General features: G+C 35.4%; 1 protein-coding gene across 5 annotated transcripts in view; it reads right to left on the bottom strand.

Moving 5' to 3' along the window:
• Window positions 1-2,046: 2,046 nt before the first annotated feature.
• LOC149167138 (MATE efflux family protein) overlaps window positions 2,047-15,509 on the bottom strand; it is a 327,697-nt gene continuing 314,234 nt past the window's right edge. For 2 of the 5 annotated variants that reach the window (XM_089432878.1, XM_089432874.1), the window contains one exon: window positions 2,047-2,522. The gene's annotated coding sequence lies outside the window, so the exon portion shown is untranslated. Of the gene's footprint in view, window positions 2,523-6,548; window positions 6,605-7,325; window positions 7,412-15,509 lie in introns of those variants that run through there. The other 3 variants (XR_016260910.1, XM_089432877.1, XM_089432875.1) reach the window with 3 other exon arrangements.

Consider the following 15,509-nt stretch of genomic DNA (forward strand, 5'->3'; position numbering starts at 1 on the left):
GTGATCTATTGAGGTGGCACTAACATCCTCGAACAATTTGATTGTTTGAGTTATAATTCATTTTATATGGTACTTTTATATCAATAGAAATGTTTTTGAACTAGCTTACAATATATATATATCTGTGTGTGTGTGTGTGTGTGTGTGTGTGGGTGTGGATTGTGACAAGTTAAAGCATAACGAATTCACTCAACTAATCTCCATTTTTTGTTGTAAATACTCTATTATGTGAATGTTTAACTTGATCTAAACAAACTCATGAGTAACAAGTTAGCACCAGTATAATCCCTTGTTAATACAATCTAATACTATGAAGATTTTCAAATCTAAGTTATGATGCATTGTCATTCATGTTTTACTTTTTATGTGTTGACTCTAGTCAAGATACATAGCATAAGCATCCTAAACATACAACTTCCCTTCGCGCTAAAGTCCTTGGTCAATATGTAGATGCTTTGGAATATATATATAGTGCAATAATACTTCAATTTGGATGCTTATAGGTAGTGACATTGATGTCTTAAGAAACAACACTTCAAACATTGAGCAATGATGAATTCCTAAAGTCCAAACATATCAACAACATTTGAACATGTAGCGTCTTGATGATTAACTTACGAGTATAATATAAACTAAAATTGTCCTCACACACACACAACCATTGATGTTTGGATTCTCTTTTCACAATCATGTGGATGACTTTATGATTTACTTCATATTGCACTTTGGTCAATTTGAATGTTCAATATGTATATTCAAACCATTGTTAAGAAATCTTCCAACGCCTATATTATACATCAAATGTGTCATATTTATGTTCCAACATAATTTGTGAATAATTTACACTTTTACCATATCTAAAGGTTAACTCACTAGTAATAATTCCATATTTAGGACATATTGAGGCATTGTGATTACATGCATATCTAGGGTTATCTATTAAATCAAATTTCACTCATCATTTTGGCTTCATATCTCTTAAGGGAATTTGATTTCTTGGGTTAATCACATAATTGATCAACTCAAACTAAATAATATTATTCCCACATTACAACTATATGCTTGATTGGTTTTAGAGAAACCTCCTTAGACTATGATAGGTTTCCTTCTTTAGATTGAAGAATGGAGCAAGGCCACCAAGGTGACAAATGGTGGCTTGCCTGAGAGTTGTCTCTAGGCTCTCCCGTTGATATTGAGACTTTCCCTATTAGGTGAGTTGAAGAGGTCACAATTCATCCAACATTTGTCGTCGATCTATTCTAAATTTGTTGGTTGCCACATTCTCTTTATTTATTGGCAATTTTTATTTCAATAATTACATATCACGTTTATAAACTAGTATTGATGCATATAAATAAATAAAAGTCAATAAATAATGTCGTGCCTTCTTGATTTATATGAGAACTTCAACTACAAATAATTGGTTTAAGAATACAAATTTACAAGAAAGCATGGACCGGAAAATCAAAGGATCTAAAATTCAAAATCTGCATCTCTGCCCCATCTTCAAAAACCCTATATAGTCCATTTGGCATTCATTATCAATTAATTTTAATTTAATTTTGTAATTCACCTTTCTTGCATGGAATTTTATTTCAAAATTTGCATCACATTAATACAATCATATGAATGCATATATGCAAATGAAAGTCGATGAATGACTTCGTTACTTGGTAATTTGGTAATTTGGATGAGATGTTTGCATTTACAAAAAATTGATTTAAATACAAAATTTAAAGAAGGTTAAGGGTCGGGGAATCAAATTCCTTGTAGTTCAAAAATATCAAAACCATTCAACTATGACCCATATCCGATTATCCTAAATAATCCACTTAGCACATTATCTTTATTTAAAAAACTACATATCACATTTATACACTCATACCAATTTACATAGGAAAATAGATGACTCCTATCAGTTTTACTCGTCTCTTACCCAGTTCACTTGAGCGTCAATAATCCACTTAGCACTAATGCATCTTTATTTTCATGGAATTCTATTTCAATTATTACAAATTAAAACATATAAACAAATAAAACCTGATAAATAACTCCATGCTCTGATCACTTATATGATAAGGTGATTATGATTACAATAATTGATTTAATAATTCAAAATTGTAATCAACTGTATATAGTGCAAAAATCTCTGGTCAAAAAGAATAATTTATCAAAAAGTGTATCCAAGTTGTAGTGAAAATTGCAATGTTTCTCTCATATTGGGTTGTAGTGAAAATTGCAATGTTTCTCTCATATCGGGCGCACACATCACTAACATTTTCTCATGAAATTGTACCGTACTCTCTGCATTGAATTATTTTATGTCCATATCACATCATTATTTTTAAGAAAAAATTTAATAGATTTGATGGAAAACACATTAAAAAATATGACCTGTCATCAAATTCCCACTCTAGTTTTCTTCAAATATGACAGCTTGGTTCATTTCTGGCCTATAATGAAAAGAAAATTCCTTCCATTTTAAAAATCAGCAACATCTTTTCACTGATGTTAACTCCCATCTGCATTTCAACCACATGTATGAAATCAACAATATATAGACCAACTCTTCATTAGTTAATGAAGTAAAAACACGATATTCAATTTCTATCCAATAACAATTTTTCTAAGAGGAATTTTGCAAAAAAATAAATGGCTATTGAAAAATATAATTCACTGCCCCAATTCAAACAAATAAGCTAATTATATGTTAATTTTTGCATACAACCTAATACATTTTTTTAATTGTATGGAATAAGAAATCTTTATATGAACACAATAAACCACCGTTTTGAAAAATATAACTAAAATGGACCCATTCAAGAAAACGAACCAATTATATGTTAATTTTTACATGCAACCTAATACCATTTTTTAATTTTTATGGAACATTTGTTTTTATATCAGTATGTTAATCCTAAGTTGAAACCGAAACAGATACAGAGCCTCATTCAGATACGGATTCACCAAATTTTTGATAAGCTAGGATACAAATATGGTGAGGAAAAACCACATACAAATTGCTTACTTTATGTGGGGCCTTTGATTTAGTCATTTGTAATGGCTTAACTAGATGGGCAAAGTCCGGTAATTTCACTTGCAATACTTACAATGGAAGAAGTGTGGTAGATTATGTAATTTTCTCGCATGGTTTGTGCGAGAAAATGAAGGAAGTTTTGATTGGAGATCGGTTGTGGGACTTGAAATCAAATCACAAGCCAATTCATTTATGTTTCTCGTGGATTGGAAAGAAACAATTAGAGTCAAAAATTCAGCATGTCCAACAAAATCCTCCACTGCAGAATTCTTTTGACCCCAGAAAATTGTAATACCTTCAAAATGACGCTAGAGAGGCTCTTCAAGAAGGAGAAAATTACAATTCACAACCTTCATATCATGAATTAGCACATTTAATTCAATGCGCACTTGCAAAGTGCAAAAGAGCAAAAATTAAGAAGTTTGAAACAAGTTGCTTTCCTGTTAATGCTTGGTTTGACGGGGAATATATAAAGGCAAGGAGAATGTGTAAAAAGTCAAACAAGGATAACATAAAGCTCAAAGCTTACAAGCAGTTATTAAGTAAGAAAAAGGCTAATTTCATAGTTTCAAGGAGGGAAGAACTAATCTTCCTTCAGAAAAATAATCCCAAATTATTTTGGAAGGAGCTCCAACCGAGAAAGATACAAATTGAAAATAATATTACAGCTTCTAAATGGTTTGACTATGCAAGACAACTCTATGAGCAAGTTTCCAAGGTTGACCCTTCCCCCTTGGTCAACATTGATACTGAACTCTTCACAGTACAAGAGGTAGAGATGGGTATCAAGAAGTTGGGTGTTGGAAAAGCAAAAGACTTAGCTGAACTCCAAGCAGAATATCTAAAGTGGGGCTCAAAGATTCTTGCACCTCACATTACAAAAATCTTCAACAACATCATACAACAAGGGCTCCCCATAGATTGGACAACTAGTCTGGGAATACCTCTTTTCAAGAGTGGTGATGTCAATAATCCCTCCAATTATAGGACCATCATGATAAACCCTTTGTTTGCAAAGCTATCTGGAAGCATGCTAGAAAACAAAATTAGCAAGTGGGTAGAAGAAAGAGATGAGCGTGTTAAAGGGCAAGCAGGTTTTAGACCTAAACATTCCATAATTGACCATTGTATAACTTTAAGGCACGTCATTGAAAAAGTTTGGGAGAAAAAGGAAGAAGTCTTTTGTTGCTTTGTTGATTTCAGAAAAGTGTTTGACTCAGTTCCTAGGGATAAGCTTTGGCATAGAATGGAGGAACTTGGGGTTCCTAAACATTTGAGAGAAACTGTGCATAGGCTATATGAAGAGGTGAAAGCTAAAATTAGTACTTCAGCAGACATTTCTGAAAGTGTTAGAAGTGATATTGAGGTCAAGCAAGGTTGCCCACTGTCTCCTACCCTTTTCGGTTTATATATCGACAAGCTTGAGTGGTTAAATTCACAAGGGGGTGATGGTATCTATTTGGGCAAGTTTGTTATAAGGCTTCTTTTGTATGCAGATGACCTTACTCTGATTGCTAGATCGGCTCTTGGTTTGCAAGAGCACTTACTATCCCTTGAGCATTTTTGTAGAAGTGTGGGGATGCAAGTCAATATCAACAAAACGAAAGTAGTGGTCTTCTCTAAGAAAATGAAACCTAACCAACATAAGTTCTACTTCGAAGGCAACATTCTAGAAGAAGTTGCGGATTACAAATACCTTGGAATTGACTTCAACAAAAATCTAAGTTGGAATGGTTGTAAACAATAAAAAAACTTTAGGGGGTTGGAAAACATTTTATGCTTTTCAAAATAGGTGTAGAGAGGCAGAGTTACGAGACTGGAAAACCACTCAAACTCTTTTTGGGCTTCTAGTGATTCTAGTGACTCTCTATGGTTGTGAACTATGGGCCAGCAGTACATCCAACATGCAGTGGAGACAAATTGAGAAAATTCAGAAGCGTTTGATTACAAACAAATTTAAGATTAAAAGTGCAGTTCCTTATGATATCTTGTTAAGTGAAACAGGGACTGCTCCTATTGAAGCAATTGCTATGGTGCGAGTCATAAGGTATTTAAAAAAATTTGAGCAAATGGAAGAGGGTAGATGGCCTAAGGTTGTCTTTAACGATAGATTGTGCAAGAGCAAAAAAACTTGGATGCAACAAAATAACAAATGGTTTAGTAAATAGGGTATTTGTTTAAACACGTGTCCCATAAATATCAAAGAGATAAAAGTCTTTGTTATGGAAAAGTTCCACAAGCATACTTGGGATAAGGAGCTAGGAAAAAAGAAAAATTACTATATTGAAGTGTTTAATCCCGTTCATAGTCATCAACCAAAAGCATACATAGAGGCCAATATCTCTTGGAGAGCCAAAATTCTCATTTCTCAATTAAGGACTAATTCGCATCAACTCCGTTGTGAAACAGGGTGTTGGAAAAGGCCAAAGGAAGTGTGGGAGGAAAGAGTATGCATTTTTTGTTCATCCGGAAAAATGGAAACAGAAAAACATTTCATTTTAGAATGTGAGGCCTTCAAAGACAACAGGGAAAGTTATGCAAATATGTTGGCAGCTAGCTCTTGGGATAATCTATTTAGCAAGGGATTTGTCAAGATACTGGGAGCATTTATTTTGAAGCTTTACAGAAAAAGGACCGAATACATCAAGCAGATGAAGAAGCAATCTGTCCCATAGGCTATCTTTAGCCTCGCGGACGTTAAAATAATTTCTTTCTTTCTTTCTTTCTACAACTAAAAACATTAAACTTATTATAAATGTGAAGACTGAAATCATGATGCATCATTCTTTATACAAAAGATATAATTGTAAATACAAAATCTAATTTCTCATCAATGATCACTCTACTGATATGATGATGTAGAGTAGATCTAACTACATGTCCAAAGATGGGTCTACATGCTTATTATATGAATTTTTCAGCTCTACATCATGATCAACCTTGTCATCTTCCTTGAAATTTGCCTTAAAATATAAAAATTCCCATCTAGTTACAATGGTAAAAGAATATTGTACATTGCTTAATCATGATGTATAATATTGTTATCATAGGACTCTTGACCTGGAATTGGATGGGATTGATCTAATTAAATTATTAATGGCATAAACATCCTTTGTACACTACATTATTATCTATGTATTGTCTCAAAGCTTTCCCATTATCATTATCAAAAAATGAAAATTAAAATTGACATGTTAGACCTTTCCTGGCAGCATTATCATGTGCTATATAGCCTAGAGGTAATTAATAACTAACTTATACCACCATACAACCTACAGATTACTAATAAGAATCAAACTAAAAACCTAAATAGAATATTTGGATTTTAGAATTTCAAATAGGTGGCAAATATTCTTAAAAAATAAATAAATAAACCAAAAACTCTAATGTTATTTGCTTTGGATTCCGCATGTGAGGGCTCCCTGGCACAAGATCCGTTTCAGTAGCATGGGATCCGTTTCTGAGTTCGAAAGATCCGTTTATGTGGTGGATCTACATGGATCTGGGTGGATCCGTATCCATATCCGAAACACAGATTCGCGTATCGAACATCAAGGCCCTGTGGATCTGGTAACATAGCATTAGTCCCATTCAAATCACTAATTTTAGAGAGTTATAAAGATCAGGAGTTACTTTAAACTTGTATATAACAAAACAAATGAAATGAAAATTTAATAACTCAATATCACAATACAAATAAAAAATAAAAAGAAATCACCAATCCTTATAGAAGTATTATGTATTATGAAATAGACGTGGGCATACATTGAATAAGACTACGAAATATCGTAATAATTCATCACATTACATATCGAACAAGAATTTATATTATGAACTTTGAGAATTTTGTCTATACATGAAATAGACGCTACTCATCTCAAGGTATTGTGAAAGGTCACTTACGATCTTTCAAAATATCTCATCTCTGGTGCTTTGGATAATTTATTCAATATTCTCCATAGATAAATGATCAACCATTTATTCCACTTGTTATTTCCATTAAATGAAGTAGCAAGACTCACATTTTCTTTGGGATTTTTTTTTACACTCTTAGGTAAGTCATCCACTATAACAGTTTTGGTTTCAGCATAATGAATATATGTTGTCCACACCTTTTTCAATTGTTTAGTGTGCATAACTTTTGCTGGTTTGTCAGAGGCCTTCTATCCCTTATGTCATTTGCAATTTGAAGCAATTCATGTAAATAAAAATTGATCCTTTAATGCTTTTGAAACCAACTTTCTCAGAGATCTTGATTCGGAGATACCTCAGAACATATGTCACTTACTATAAAGCTTCATCCTTAAAGGGTCATTGCACTTTTACTCAACTCTTCAGCTTTAGGAAGATCGACAGCATTTCAGCTTTTGACCACTGCATAGCATTGAATTCATGTCAGTTCCTACTTCTTTGGACTTTGTGTTGCAATAAGGGTTTGTCAATCTTCCTACCAGACAAGAATATGTATGGAGTATTGACAATCTGCATTTTCCACCTAGTTTATAGCATATGCCATGGATCATATCATTAAATAAATGAACACAGATCTGCTTATGATAACATTGTCATGCACAGCCGGAAATAATATATTTTAATCATGACAACTAGGCTGTATATTTCCCATTCGAAGTGCCTCGAGGTACAATAACTAGCCTCTTCACCCTACAATGATCCAGGAAGTTATCTCAATCTGGTGCACTCTACTTAATAATGAAAATCAACTTGCTCATCCTTAAGTCCACTAAAAGAGTTTTTTTTACTATAACAATAGTAATTGTGAAAACAAGTACATCACCAATCTGCAGATTCATTGCTGTAAATGTTGAGCGCAACTGACCACATTGCCATTGATGAGTAATCCTCCAAAAGTTGCAGATTTGTACCTCAGTCTTCCAGTAGATCCTTAAGCTGATTATATTCTCTGCGACCCTAGATTTCGAACTACTAAGACATCATCCTCTAGATCCACACAATTTCCCAAATCTTCTCACACAAAGTTTCTTAGATCTTGCTTAGAAATTGGCCATGTACCAGGACTGATTTCCTGATACGGCAACAGAATGGTGACAGTCATTGCATACTTTTTGGAGTGTGCTTGTGTTCCTCCCTAACACCAGATGAACTAATGACATTGGTAACCCTTCACATCTTTCACCGTGAGTCTAATGTTTTTCATGATGGGCGATATGGCTGTTGGCTGTTAAAATGTAGTTACAAGCAAGTAAAATATTCCACAACTATAGGCTAGGTATTGGATAACTCCTTTACTGCTGTTAGCACCCTTAAAACCCCCTGAACTAACAGCCACTTTCTTTGCAACCAGGTTTCAGTATCCTCCATGGATAGTCATGTATGTTTGAGGCATTTGCATCTACTTTTGTAAAAGATTAAAAAGAAGTTGAGCCATCTGAAAATCACCTGGAGATGAGAGTTTGCTTTTTCATTTATGTTATCCACAACATATATAAGTGCCCAACATAGTGATACCACTACTAGAATGCAATCTTACTTTTGTGGGTGATCAATTCTCTACTATAAGGTACCATAGGTGTCCTATGTCTAGTTGCTCCTTAAAATGCCCCAGCACTGTCAGAACTGCAAATCTCTAAAATCCATGCTAAAAATCACAAGTGAAGCCTCATGAAAAATGAGGGATAACACTTTCTTTTATCCTAACTTGCCTACCAATAATTAGTTGTCATCCTTGCTAAATTTGACAAGCATAAAGGCCTAGTTCAATTTCTTCATCCCCTTTGCATATGAAATGGCCTAGACCATAGTTTTGTCAAGATCAGAGCTTCGCTTGAACTGTTCAGACTGCTAATCCCAACACTCAAGTTGACCCTTTATTCTTGTTAAGCTTATCAAGTAAAAGATGGTGTGATTGATCAACCACACTTTATGTTTTTCTTCCTAATCCTATAAAGGGAAAAAGGTGGCCTTTATTATAGTTGCTGTTGCTAATATAGCCAAGTAAAATCTTTATTCTATCTCAATGGCATAATTAGCTTTAACTCGGGAATTGACTTGCCTGATCTACTTGTTTCCTTTCACATGAGTTGCATGCAACAAACTCGGGAGAATCAGTGGGGTATGGCTTGGGCACACAGTAAGAAAAGAGGAAGAAAGTTTCAGCATCTCAGATATTAGCAGATTAAGGGACAAAACCAGCAACATATTAAGTGTTGCAAACTATGGGAATACAGCTAAAAATAGCAGCCTTGCACCCAATGTCAATCCTGGAGGGATACTTATTACTCCTTGGCAGGATTTTTCCTGTTCTTAGAATATTGATTTGAAGAGTTGGGAGGTATTTCTTGCTACAAAATATAACAAGCTTGGTGTAAAGCCTCACTGGGTGGGGCCAGACCTTATGGCAACAAGAGAAATGTTTGCCACTGTCACCTCAATAACCTTTCTCTTGCTCTTTAGTGGTAATTAACCACAAGGGGGGCTTCCTTAGATCACCTAAAGGATAATTCTAATGCTATGGCTCAAGGTGATAAATGAGAGGTCCAAATATTGGATGGAGTACTGGCAGGGTCTAGGATGGCCTAGATGTTCTATACGACGGTACAAATACTCTTGTGCCTAGACCAAGAATAAGGCTGCTATAAGTTAGGGTTTGGATAATATGCATGATAAGGTTCAATACCAGATAGCAGCCAAAGAAAAGGTCTTCAAATGATATTCAGAAAAATGGGATCAAAGATTTTCCAATAGAGACTAGGATTAGGTTAAGAAATTTATTTCTATGGATGTTAGGCGTGCACAAACAACAAAAAGCCAGTGGCGTCAACCCTAGTTAGCAGGTATCAACCATGCACTATGCTAGATTTCACCTTTACACAAATTATAGATGCAAATCCTAAATTAAGAGCCACAAATATCCACACAAAATTCACTTTATGCATAAATCAGCCCTACAAACCCTAATGGCTACCCTAGACATCTAGGAGAGAGAGAAGATAGATGAAATTTTAGAAAAGTTTATGGATGATCAACACACCAATGATTAATGCCTTACCCTATTAGGGTTTAATGGAGTCTCTTAGGGATAAACTTTAAGAGAATGACTTTGATGGAGTATCCACTTTCAAAACCCTAACTATTATTCTTGTGAGGAGAGAAATTAAATGTAGGAGCTGAACATTTAGAGTTTCCCTATAGGCCTTTAAGAAAACAAATTTACATGCAGTAATGTAGCAAGATTCCAACAATAATTAAGCAATTAGTTATGGCACAATAGAAACCCTACTTCACAGGTTCAGCATGCAAAATATCGATGATAAGACATTAACCTTACAAAATTCTCCACAAAAGGTACTTCATTCAATTCTAGAATAACATCTCTGTGCAGAAATCGAATCCTCAAGAAAGATGCATCACTAAAAGATAACATCATTCCCGTAGTGCGAAAAAGACTAGCTTGCACTCTCTTGGAAAGGAAACAAATATAACATGTGATAATGAAATGAAACGAGTGGAAGAGTCTTTTTTTTATGAGACCTAACTGCCTCATTTTTTTTACAAAAATACAAGTAAATCCCTAGTTACAATTTTACTTTGTGTTCCACAAGATAGAGGTTACAAGCCAACTTCATAGCTCAAAAACATAACAAAAGATGCCATAAATGCCCACAGGTGTGGAAGAATGACCTCCTCAACTATGACATCATCCTCCAAATGAGCTCTAAATTCCACGAGTGTCATATGCGCTAATGAGTGATTCATACTCTAAGATGTAGCTCCTAGATCATGGCCATGCCTCCAAAGTGCCTCCATACCCAGATGTCATCTCCATGGTGCCCAACATTGCCCTCTAAAGGGAAAGAGGGGTGACGTGGCGCTCTCCTACTCAAGCGTTGGGGCTAATAAGTGATGTACAACCCCTCCCTTGTCATCTAAATGATAATCATCATCATTTGGGCTCTAGAACAAGCCATTCCCATCAAATAGTGTCAAGGCCATCCTGGGGGCATCCTGGGGGCATCCTGGGTCCACTAGGCACATCATCAATATCTCCAATACCAAGCTTCATGGATTCAATTTTTTAGCATCTCAAGATACCCTGGACTATGAAGCATCATATGGGGTCATCAAGTAGCCCAAAACTTTGCTCTGGATAGGCAACGTTGCATCAACAAGGTCATGTCCTCTATCTGGAATGCATAAAACAACCCCTGCAATGCTACTAAGAAATGAGAGCAATCATCTCAAGATGCCTCTGCTGCTATGACAGAACCACCTAATGAAACCCTTTCAAGGTCAAACGAAAATCAACAATCATTAAGAAAAATAAGCATAGATGCATCATAGTGGACCACACTTAATGGGGGCACAATAATACTTACATAAAGGTCACCTTCAAATGTCTAACTAGATCAAGTCACATAAACAAGTTAAATCCTTATGTTAAGCATGGTTAGATGGATAACCCTATTAAGTGTTTCTAGACCTCAAGGGGAAGTGACGTGTCCCAAGTTACCCCATCAATCCATAGATGTGTGTGAAAATGGTGGTAACGAAGTGGGAATGACTTCAAGGGAGGATGCCATAGCCAAGTGACCAACTAATGGAGGTCCAACATCCTGAGTGCGTAGATGTAAGGAGAGAGCAATCGTGAAGGCATGAGCTACTCTTTCCTCGACCTACTTTTTCCACCCTTTTGGTGTTCCTTTTACTTCTTTACGATTTGCTTTGATTTGGGTGTATAACTCAGGAGCCCAAGCTTGCTTTTCGAGATTTAGCATTTAATACCCCTTAATGATGATTCAATTTATTGCTCATTAGGGTTGGGACAATACAAGAATTCCTTTTATAGATAGAGAATCATGTGCTCAAGGAACTGTGTGATGGCCAATGAGAGGGGCTGAGCTCATGCTAGGCTTTTGCCCATGCGTTATTTGAATACCCCGACCATCTTTTGCATTTTATCATTTTCTTTCATTCTGGATTTCTTATGCTTTTACCTTTCCTTTTCACTGCATCAACTTCCATGGAAAGGTTTTCTGGCGCAGACTTAAGGATGAGAATGAAAGCGTGCGAGTTATTTATTTTCTAGTGTAAACAAGACTAGTACAATTTTTCAAACTGATAACTACTTCCAATGATACAATTTGACTTCTTTAGAGCATTCTAATTATAATTAGTTATATTTGAAAATTTTCAACTATTAACTTCAATAGAGCAATAGAGATCGCAGAAAACAATAAAACAAGAGACACCAAAATTTCTTGCGACAAAACCCCACAAGGGGGAAAACCCAGTAATATTTCCTTATGAGAGAGTTAAATTCATCAAAAAGTACATCAAAATATTCCAGTCAAAATACCAATCTCTGACCTCAATATTTTCCAAGTCAAAATCAGTCAAAGGAAAAAGAAAAAGTCAACACTTGTCCACAATCAAGGTCTGCATAAGAGGTTAAGGTTTCTGGTCAAACAACCAAAATTCGGCCTGCGATTCCTCAGTCGAAGTATAGAAGTTGACCTATGGGCAGCTCTCGATCAACAGGCTAGAACAAGGGAAGGTCTTCAGTCAACCATAGTCAATGAACCACAAAAACTTTAGCCTTCAAACCTTGGTCAAAACTCGGTCAAATAATAGAGAAATGAATCAAGTCAGCACTGGTCAAACAAAGGTCAAACTTCAGTCAAAGCATAACTTTTTCTTCTTCTTCTCTTGACATGTGTGAATAGATCTTCTTGTGTTGGTCGAATGAAATTTGATGGATGGATGTCAAATGAGGTCAATCGAATGCCAATATCTATGTGTGCTAGGATGTGAGCTTTTGATCTTGGGGTCAAAACCCTTCAAGTGTTGAGGCCAACTTGTCCATTTGAGGCTGACTTGGACAATTTGAAAATACATAATTTCTCCTTTGATTTTGCGAATGAAAAAACTGACCAAAATTACTAACTTTCAACACCAATCCCCATGACCAATGACCACTAACCCTAAGTATGGAGATGGAATAATGGGAAAGATAGAAAATTGTAAGAATAGAATATCATGGACACACTACTTCAATCAAAGCCTCCCCCATAGTGTCTTTCCTAAAACCTTAAGCCCTCAGAGGGTGTCCCGCTAGACTAGAGTCAAAGACTAACCTCTCAAGTGAAGTGGGGGATCAAGAATATGGTCAAGATTAGTCAATCATCTAGTTTTCCCCTTGATCCATATTAGTATGCCCAAAACATGAAATGAAAGCATGTGATTACAAAAAGGTGAAAGTACTTGCCGATGGATGACCCGCCTTCCTTCAAGAAGGAAAGTCGAATGGTAGAAGGAAACCTAACTAGAATAAGTGGAGGTCCTGGCACCACGTTATGCACTGATCATATAGGGTTGCTGGTTGGCTGGCTATCCAAGGAGGAGAAAAATTTTCTCCTATGCGTTACCCGCGTTTTGCTGGGTAATAGTATTAAAAGGTAGATTCACTTGCGATTCACATTTCCAAGCATGCTTTAGTCCATTTCCAAGAGAGAGTTTATTGTGGTTTTGGGAGAGATTCACCTAATCATGCATATGATTTCATACCCTCAAGAGAGTTGATGGAGTAGTATAGGCTCATTGTTTAGAAAATAAATTGCTTGCATATTAGAGATCAACAAGCCTATGATTGATGACACAATTATTGCAAGCATTACACTTATGGAAACAATTCCAGAGGTCAACTTGCATCCATATCCACTTCGAAAGGCTTTTGAAAATTAGGCAATGCAAGAATTAGTGCTTGACTAATCTTTCATTTCATCTCATCAAAAGTTTTCTACTAATTCATTTCCACTATAAACTCTTGCCACTAGTTGTTGTGGTATGGAGTAGTGCAACCACAATTAAAAAGGATGCTATAAACTTCTATAGGTATTGTGCTTCCCTAACAAAGCTCCTAACTTTAACGACATTAGTAATAGTTGACCACCTGACAATGGCGTCAATTATGGTTTTAACCAAGAATGTTATTTTATTGAAAGGGTAGTTAAACCTAGAACTCTATATAGGAGGCTCTCTTGTCCTATTTAATTTTGTTATTGATGGGATATTTTGAGAGAGCAAAGATTCAAACACAAAAGATTTTGGGGATTGTTACTACAAAATCTAGCACCGTAGTGCAAAGCCTCACTAAGCACTTTATATTAGGAGCAAAAATGGGATCAGTCACCACTAGGGTTTATAATTAACACAGTTACAACATGCAAATATTAAAAAAATGATAACAAAATAGCCTAAAATTGATAGTAGGCAAATGAGAAACAAAGGCTATTTGATTAAAAAACTAGGAAATGTATTACAACAATTTTTCAATGCCTCAAAACACAAAACAACAAGAAAAACCCTAGACGTCAGCCCTAATTAATGGCTGAAAAATGCATGAAAAACAATATTTATACTTGTCTGATTTAATACATGAGAAGCCTAACCCTAGGACTATAAAGTCTGAGATAAATAATGTTGTAAGATGCAAATTTTTCTATAACCTAATCCTAATTTACCCTAAAAGACTTGAAAAATAAAATTTAGGGTTTTAATTTTGTCATTTAAAGAGTTTGACACAATAGTCAACTAATTCCTTTCCCAATCAAGGGGGCTAATGCAGCCTAAGGAAAATTCTATGGAATATGACTGTTGGGAGCGATTCATGAGAGAAAAAGCTACAATGAGGTTTCTCTACTCCACAAACCCTAGTGATTTTTAATTAAATTGGACATAAGATGTAAGGAAGCTATACTAAGGTTCCTTAATGGAAACTTGATGATAATCTTGCAACAAAGATGCTAGAGCCATAAAAGATTCAACATATTTGGTGAGATTTTCAATGAAACCCTAATTGTACAACAAATACAACATGGAAAAAGATGCTTAGAATAAATTTACACAAAATCTCCATAAAATCACCATTTATCATCCAAGAGAAAATCCATCTAATCACAATATCCTCCCTAAGATAATTCACTCATTTAATTCTCCAAAATGACCCTAGTGCACGTTCTCAAGTGTGAATGTGACAATGATAGAACACTAAATTGAATTCCCTCTACTTATATGGAGGAAACCAAGTTAATTTAGGATAAAATTACACTAAAATCCCTAAAAATATCAAAATATATGATTACAAGTTAAGCAGATCATAAGCCAACCCCAAAGATAGTTATATCAATAATAAAACATAAAAACAAGCCTCAACTAGCCCTACATGTGTGAGCCAAAATTGCTTCTAAAGGTGATGACATCCTCTACAAGTGTATTTCTCACTGAAATATGTCATGGATGACTCACAAAGGTTCTCCTCACTCTAAAAGCAACATCTCCTCATCAAAATGTGTCCAATCATCAAGCAATGTTGATTTGTGTAGATTGGGAGGTAGTCCCACAACCCTAGGGTACTGGGTTTGGGAGAAGTTCACCCACAAAAGGGCTTTGTGAGCAGCATACCCAAGTAGTGGGTTTTGCACCCAAAGTTGTGGGC

Source organism: Pinus tabuliformis, chromosome 5_1 (assembly GCF_031772625.1).
Source record: "Pinus tabuliformis cultivar Carrire ecotype Pingquan chromosome 5_1, CPIR1, whole genome shotgun sequence".
Classification (NCBI taxonomy): Eukaryota; Viridiplantae; Streptophyta; class Pinopsida; order Pinales; family Pinaceae; genus Pinus; species Pinus tabuliformis.